The 8,944-nt window shown below is 36.5% G+C and overlaps 1 long non-coding RNA gene across 1 annotated transcript; it reads right to left on the reverse strand.

Moving 5' to 3' along the window:
- Window positions 1–1,826: 1,826 nt before the first annotated feature.
- Window positions 1,827–8,120, reverse strand: LOC123385724. Its single transcript, XR_006598687.1, has 3 exons — window positions 7,527–8,120; window positions 5,928–6,003; window positions 1,827–3,637 (listed from the first exon to the last, which is right to left on the reverse strand). It is a non-coding gene; the product is annotated as an uncharacterized LOC123385724 (long non-coding RNA).
- Window positions 8,121–8,944: the final 824 nt, after the last annotated feature.

Raw genomic sequence — 8,944 nt, forward strand, 5'->3', positions numbered from 1 at the left:
GGTTTTTACTCTTCACCTAGGAGCTTCTAGCTCTTGATCAACAGGTGAAAAGAGGGTGAAAGGTGGGTGGGCTTTTTGCATTTGAGCCACTGAGGAGAACAGGAGCCCTCATAGGTCTTCTGCCCTGACCTCAATCTTTCTATTGAGCACTGGGTGGAGGCTCATGGAAAATAGCTGGTGATTGACTATGGACTCATGTCTGGGGTTCACAGAGGTTCTTAACCTTCCCAGTATCCCACATCCAACTTTTAGGTATTTATTTTAGCTGTTTCCTTCCTTCCAGGTCACTCATCTTTTCTTCTCCTGATGGTGAAACTATGAATCCCATCTTTGGAACTTAGTTCACTTGGTTGTCTAGTGATCTCACATCTCTGATAAACTCAAGGAAAGCTAGGGTTCTATAGATTATAAGGCCTTTTATTTATTTATTTTTTTTTAATTTTTTTTTCAACGTTTATTTATTTTTGGGACAGAGAGAGACAGAGCATGAACGGGGGAGGGGCAGAGAGAGAGGGAGACACAGAATCGGAAACAGGCTCCAGGCTCTGAGCCATCAGCCCAGAGCCTGACGCGGGGCTCGAACTCCCGGACCGCGAGATCGTGACCTGGCTGAAGTCGGACGCTTAACCGACTGCGCCACCCAGGCGCCCCTATAAGGCCTTTTATAATGGTTGGGAGTGGGGAAAAATGTTCCTTGTGGCTTTCTGTATCTAAGACGAGGCAGAACTCTATTTACCCACAAATTAATATCAGTTTTGTACACATATTTCTTTTTAAGTTTCATTTATTCTGGAAAATTTTCTATTTCTTAAGATTATCATTTGGAAGTTATTTTATTGAAAACATACTCATAGTAAATGATCTTTTCTATTACAGAATCTGGTATCAGTCACATTGCTTCTTTGTAAACAATTTATTTCTCAGTTGAGGAAAATTTAGCTCTCACAAGTATCACTGATACTCTAAATTTACTAAGAAATATCTGCCTTGCTTGGGCTGTTATAACAAAAATACTACAGATTGGGTGGCTTATAAACAAAGAAAAAATTATTTCTTACACTTCTGGAGACTGAGTCCGAGGTCAATTCACAGACCGATTCCATGTCTGGTGGTCAGGGCCCACTTCCTGGTTCACAGACAGCTTTCTGCTGTGTTCTCACATGGCCTAAGTGGGTGAGAGAGCCCTCCAGAACCTCTTACAAGGACACTAATCCCATTCATGACATCTTCTGCCCTCATGACTTAAACACTCAAATATCATCACCTAGGGGATTAGGTTCCACTATGTGACTTTTGGAGGACACAAACATTCAGTTTACAGCAACGTCTATGTTTGAGATATATTTTGTGAATCTGTTTGAGAATCACTATGATACCTGTATCTAAGGATTCATCACTTACATGAATTTTGGAGACTTCTCAGCCTTTTTATTTTGAATATTGTATCTCCCCCATTGTCTATCAATCATTGCTATTTCTAAAAGTTTTGTGGACATATTTTATAGGTTCTAATTCCATCCTTCGTTTTTAACTTCCTTCATATATTTTAACTTGTTAACATTCCATGTCAGTCTTTACTTCCAGGATAAATGTATTTGGTGCTTTTTAATTATTTTTTAATGTTTATGTATTTTTGAGAGAGAGAGAGAGAGATCAAGAGAGAGAGAGATCAAGAGAGAGAGCATAAGTGGCAGAGGGACAGAGAGATAAGGAGACACAGAAGCAGGCTCACAGAAGCTCTAAGCTGTCAGCACAGAAGATCATGGAGATTCTGACCTGAGCCAAAGTTGGACACTCAACTGACTGAGCAACCCAGGCACCCTATTTGGTGCTTTTTAAATTATTTTGTTACTTTTTTTATGTTTTGATTAATTTTTATATCTGTGATTATTTAAGCTTATTTATTTCTGGTTTATAACTATGACTTTATTAACTGATATTCTTTGGTGTCTTGTTCTAATGTTTACGATTACTGCTGAGCCTTGCTTATGATGGATTATTTCTTTACATGTTTTGTAAGTTTGAAATCCTTCCAGATTTATGTTTGTTTACTGCCAGGCACCCTTGGGGTATAAGTAACTAGAGATTAGTTTTATATTATGCTTTTCCCTTATATATCCTAGATGAGGTAGATAACACAATTTGAAAAACAATTCTGTAGTTCTTTAATGTTTTTTTCAATATATGTTATGGTTGTTGATTTAAAAAACTAGGAATAAAGGAGATGTTTTCCTTAAAAAAGAATATCACAGCTATTATTCATCCAATAAATGTGTATGGAGCAATGACTAACATTCACATCATTATGTTCCAAATACGAAGAGTAAAATAATATTACAGAATTTGCCTTTGAGCAATTCACCTTTGAGTAGTCAAAAAGTAAAACAAGTACCTAATAATTGTAATGCAGACAAATCAAGGCTATAAGACACCATTGTAAAGAGGATTCTCAAAATGAAGAGGGATTTAATTTCTCTATTTAACTTTCTTTATTCTTAAAAACTTTACAGAACTGAGAATTCCTACATGCCTAATGTGTTTTCTCTATCACATTTTTTCCCACTTTTTAGCCTTTAGTACAGCCTTCTAACTGGATTTCACAGCTCATAATATACATACAAAACTGTATGTAGCTATAAAAATCCAGAGTAAATTGCATAGAATGAAAAGAACTGAAAGTAGACTAAATGCATGAATTACCATTAAGTCACAGTGACCTCTGACGTTGGACACACTGCTCTCTTTAATTAACAGCCCCTCACATAGAGCAAAACTTTTGTAAACAAAGCTGTTTATATTTTATACTAGTTGGCATGTAAATCATAGGTATCCAATATATTAGTTTGGGACATCAAGATTGATTTTGGCTTCTTTCACTGTTGATTGTACGAAATGTATGTAACAATCCAATATTAGCTGATTCTCAATGGGCAATTCTATATCTGTTCCATAAATAATGAAGTCATCCTGACAGGAATATACTTAGAAACTACTGAGACCTCAATTGGTGGATCTGTATTTTGCATATTGCTTTTCCTGCAGGTTTGATGGGAGCTTATCAAGGCCTCAGTGCCAAAGGAATTTTTCTAATGCTGATAATCTAAGTCAGCAGTTTCCAAATGGGAGTCTCTTATAATAATCTGGTAGAATAAGTTGTCCCCAAAATAATGAGTTGTCCCAGTAAAACCTGAGGTTTTGATCGCTGAATCCGATAGCGTCGGCCATTTCTAGGACAGGAAGGGGTGTATACCATGGGCGTTAATTGAAATAAACTCCAAAATGCTGTACAAGTATTGTTTGCATTCTCTTTAACCACAAAGATGTTAAAATTGTAAAAATCTATTCTTGATATTTCCTATTCCCATTTACTGTTTTTTTTTTCCCTCTATACTTTTCACCATTGATATGCTTTAGGCTTTACTGATTTGTTAGTTGTCTACTACTAGAATAAAAGCTCCATGAAAATAGTTTTTATGTGTTTTGTTCACAGTGCTTGTAGGAGGTTTGGAGCCCACCATCATTTAATTAATTCAGTCAACTCACTTTTACCAACAGTCAGCAAGTCTGATTCTTCCACCTGGAATCAGACATTCACATCTCGGGCATCAGGGAAAGGCCTGTATGGAACATAGGGTTCCTAAAAGAATGGGGTATGACACAGAATGAAATGAAAAGTGTCTGACTTACTAGTACTCTGCAAAATAACTAATTATCTTCATGATATCAAAAAAGAGAGACAGAATCAGGAAGATCAGGAAATGTGTTCCAGGACACAAAATGATAATCTGATAGAAAATGAGCATTACCCTAAATTCTCAGTTTCGTATTATTTTTCAACAACCAGACTAGATCAAATTTCCCCAAAGAACCTTTCCTTTCATTTGAGATCATGAATGTCATACTTTGGCCCAGAATTAAACATCACCATTCAGAGAGGCTAGGCAAAAAAGAAACAGCTAGAGTTTTTACAATAAATTCCAGATTAGAAGGGGATAAAAGATTCATCTGATTCATCTTTCTTGGACAAGTAAAATGATCCAGTTTATAAAGAAAGCAGAAGATGGTTAAAATGAATGCATTGTCTATTCTGTCTCCCAGAGTTGTTTTCATTTTTTTTCTTTTAACTATTATAAATCTACATAAAATTTTATTAAAAGTATAACTAATCATCAAACTGAGTATTTGGTATCATAAATCCCTTTTAATATGCAGTACAATAAATTTGGGTTATAATGACTGCCAGAGATACAAGCCTTCTTTATTTAGAGAAAAACACAAAGTTTTCAATATTTCAAATACTTTTCAGAGTTAATTATTAATCTCTATTATTATATATGTTATGTCAAGATACAAATCAGTTAAGAAAATACATGATAAATTCAGGCCTAGATTATTTGGCAATATAATAAACAAAATATTCAATATATGCCATATAGCATAAGCCTTTTGAAAAATATTTAATAGTTTGAATTGTCACAAATTTGAACTGAACTCCACTAAATTTATCAATCCAATGACATTTTACAATTAAGATATTATTCTTTGTCCTATTTAGCCTGGTGGACAATATTTTCAACCCACCACTGTTCTGGCCATATGCATTAAAACTTTGTCAGAGGCTGTGAATAATCACTCATCTTTGATAAAGAGTTGATGAGATACAAGAAATAAAGAGTTTCACTTAATTGGATTAGGAAATAAAACACACTTTCAAAAAGAATCTATAATGATTTGCCTATTGTTACCTTTTGCTTGCTTTTATAATTCTATCTCCTCTCCATTTGAGACCATACATTAGTTGACAGATGAAGGCAAACTATTATTGAAATAATGAGTATCTGAAACATTTAAGTCATTAGGAGATCCTGAAGAGTTTCTGCATCCATGGTCCTTAGGACCACTCAACTATATCCTGCTAAAAAGTGGCTACATTTTGAGAATCTCAGTCTAGAACTTGGACTACATAAAAGAAACAGTGCTTGTTGCACCTTTGATTTAAACACCCCATGCCTGAATATTGATTTTTATATAATTCAGTGTTTCCAGAGTTTCACTGTAGAGTGGAATTGGGGTTTTGCTTCATTAGTGAAAAGATTCAAGGATATCAAGGGCAAAGAGACATCTGATAAGAGAGCTAAATATGCACTTATATACACAAATCCACCCCCTAATCGCATGGGATTACATGAAGTCATTAGGCTATCTTTTCCATACCGAGATAGGTGAATTATGCTTTCTACTAGAAAGTGTCTCTGTGCACTCAGTTATTTACAAGGAAGCCACAAGCAATCACATATTCCCTAAAATAGCATCAGATGAACAATATTTAAAAATACGTTTCATTTATTTTTGAGAACTCAATCACTCACTGTTAGCTAAAGAAATCTGCTTATTATTTTTGAGGGTAAAAAAATCTGTGTATCTTTGAACATATGTTTTAAATAGTCACTTGAAACTGAGGAGAGAAAAAAAAAACGGCAAAGATTGAGACACAGTTAGCTTTAGCTGGTGTTTAGATTTTTATCTTATCTATTTGTTTAATCTAGACCGGAACTCTTCTTGCAAGGTAACTTGTGAACTGAATAACATGGGGCAACCTAAAATGTACTATCAGTGTCTGAGGCAGCAGTTAAGTTGCAGCTTACTGAATTTTGCCTGTAGTCAACTGAAGATAGCACAGGGATTGCTTTGTGTTCCAAATATAAACACAGCAGTTATCCCTGTCAGCAGTTGCTATCTGGGTCTAGGTATGGTCCTCCTCTTAAAACTCAAAGCAATTTTTCTTGCTAGCTTTAATCATTTTTATGTACTAACATTTGGAATACCAACAATGTTAAAGCAGAAGTTCATGTAATCTATTTATATTGTGAATGTTTGAATTATCCTCCAAAATAATCTATACCTTAAGAAATCAGAATAGTGGTTACCTTATAGGCTGAGCAGGGGATTGGAGAGCCCAAGGCATTTCTGTGTACAGGTGCTCATTCATTCCTTGATCTGGGTCTAAAAAAAACAAAGATGTGCTCAGGTTGAGAACATTCATCAATCTGTGTGATTATGTGCTCTTCACTTTTCTGTATGTATATTTTACTTCACTAGTAAGTTTACCCCAAATGGAGTCATGATTTTTGCAGCTATTTTCTAAAACAAAAGTCAACGTAGTACAGAAAATTAGATTTCTTATTCATGTTAGATCATTCTGGGATATTTTAATAATATAAAAGCAATAAGACTGATGCAAGATAAAGTGATATGGACAGTACAATATTAAATGTCAACTGAACTGCTGCATTATCCTCCTTCTTAATTTTTAAAAAGGCTAAGGCTGGCATGAGAACAGCCAGTGCTTGAGAATAACTTTATAATTTATGACCCTGTGCAACATTGTTGTCTGATAAATCTTCCTTAAAAGAGGAACTTGCAGGAGCGCCTGGGTGGCTCAGTTGGTTGAGCACCCGACTTCTACTCAGGTCATGATCTCACAGTCCGTGGGTTCCAGCCCCGTGTCGGCTCTGTGCTGACAGCTCAGAGCCTGGAGCCTACTGGGGATTCTGTGTCTCCTTCTCTCTCTGCCCCTCCGCTGCTCATGCTCTGTCTCTGTCTCAAAAATAAATAAAAACATTAAAAAAAAAATAGAGGAACTTGTAACTCTTTTAAAGAAGATTTATCAGTCAATAATTGTTATCACATATAATTATTACATAGTCATATATACATTATTGTAAATGATTAAATATACAATATGTTACATATAACTATAATTAGATATACAGTTATATAAATTATATATAAAATTATTATATATAAATTGTTATATAAATAATAATAATTATTAACCAGAATAGCCATTATTATTACTTGTTGACAGCCAGTTTAGAAGATTCTATTTTCAATAGTGATATATCTCTTGTATTAACCAAGTTTAATATAATTTATTATTTCTGAAGTCTATTTTTGTAACTACATTAAACCTCCGTATTCAAAATACTTAAAAATATTAAGCTAATGGTGGCGCCTGAGTGGCTCTGTCGGTTAAGCTCAAGCAGCGGGGACTTCGGCTCAGGTCACGATCTCACGGTTCCTGAGTTCGATCCCCTCATCTGGCTCTATGCTGACAGCTGAGAGCCTGGAGCCTGCTTTGTATTCTGTGTCTCCCTCTCTCTCCCCCTGTCCACTCATGGTCTGTCTCTCTCAAATGAGAAAACGTTAATTTTTTTTTAATCTTAAGGCAATATTTTAAAGATACTGAATTGAATTGGTGATAAACATCTCCTCTTTGTATTGATGATGTGAGAAGATAAACACGCACAAAAATTAGGAAATTTGTCAGAAGTCCCACAACAAAAGAACAATCCGGTTGCCTACCATCCTGTCATAATTTCTCAGCATGACATCACTGATCAACAATATGAACATTTTAAAAGCAGAACCAACTCTTCCTAGAGGAACTCCAAGACAGAAATCTCAGGAAGTTCCACACGTGGGGTGGGGAAAGAATGCATGTGCTCTTTGTTCCTGCCACTTACTTCTTGCTGGCCTAAAATATTCTTTCATCATTTCCCCCCCTTAAACTGAAGTCCTCCAATTGCCTATCTACACCAAAAGCTTTCTCAGGTAGCACTCGGCGGATGCACATCACAGTACGTGTTGCTTCCCACCACGTTAGCAAGCCCTTGCGGAAGAGCAAATGAAAAGATACAGTAATTGGAGTGAAGTGGGATTGTGAGCGAATGTTCCAATTGTTCAGTCACCGATCTGCGTTCGGTGGAATTATCAGCCGCTGAAAACCTGCTGCTTGATTTCTTTGCTGTGTCATTCTGCACATCTGCGGCAGCTTTAAGCTTCCCTGTGTGTTAGACAAGCAGGTTTCATGGCAGCAGCCACTGCAGTGCGTGGCTGCAAAGCCTCTCCAGGGTCGGTACACCAAATGGCCAGAAAAGAGGACTGGACGGGAACTAGCAGCTTGAATTTTCTATCCGGAGAAGTAAACAGTACATAGCCTAGAAGGGTTTTTCGGTTTTTTTTTCTTTTTCTTTTTTTTTCTTTTTCCTCTCCATTTAAAAATACACATGAAATTTAGCTGCTGGAGCATTGCTCAATCCCCCACCATCTCAACGAGTTCATACTGTGTAAATATTGTGATCTTAATAAATAAATACTGAAGCACAGCTGGCGCCGGCAAGATATCGCTGTTAGGTTGCTGTGGCCCTGTTATCACCCGTGGGTGTTGCTAATTATTCTCAGAATTGAGGCTCTGGCACAGGAGGGGAAAGGAATGCAGAGGAAAGTCAACAGAGGTTGAAACAAAAATAAAACATTGTTTGTTTCGGTCCATAGCAAGGGCATTCCACCCTTGTGAAAACCAGAGATACATGTAGTGTAGGTATGTGAGTTGCTTTTCTCCGGGAAAATGATTTAACAACACTATTTATTTCAGCCCTTGATTGCATTTCAGCTGTTTAATATTCACACCACTTGTTTGTAAGGGCAGAAGGAGGTAATTGGGGTGTTCAAAGGATAGCACTGTGAACCTGAATGTCTTAAATGACTGAGTTTACCAAGAGAAAAGATTTTTTTCCCCTTCTTCCCTCCTATTCTGGCAGGTGTGTTAATGACCTAGCTTTGCAAGTTACACACAAAGGAGGTTCATTGTGTGTAACTGTCTTGACTTAAGAAAGCAGATGTCTTCAGACATATTGTCAAGCAGGAAAGAAGCCACGTCTGAATTGCTACTTTCTTTTTTGAAAATGCCAAGGTTAATTTTTAATTGCTGGCAGCAGGGTAGACTTGATGACCACAGCATTCTACTCAGGTGGAGCTTGTGCTGGTTCATCAAATTACCAGAGCCGCTCAAGCAACGTTTTCTGACTTTGAGCCCAATGGATGAGCAGAGAGAGAACTGCTGAAGGCCTCTAGCATTATGTGTGCTGTTATCTTAAAGACT

The sequence above is a fragment of the Felis catus genome, chromosome B2, assembly GCF_018350175.1.
Source record: "Felis catus isolate Fca126 chromosome B2, F.catus_Fca126_mat1.0, whole genome shotgun sequence".
NCBI classification, from domain to species: domain Eukaryota; kingdom Metazoa; phylum Chordata; class Mammalia; order Carnivora; family Felidae; genus Felis; species Felis catus.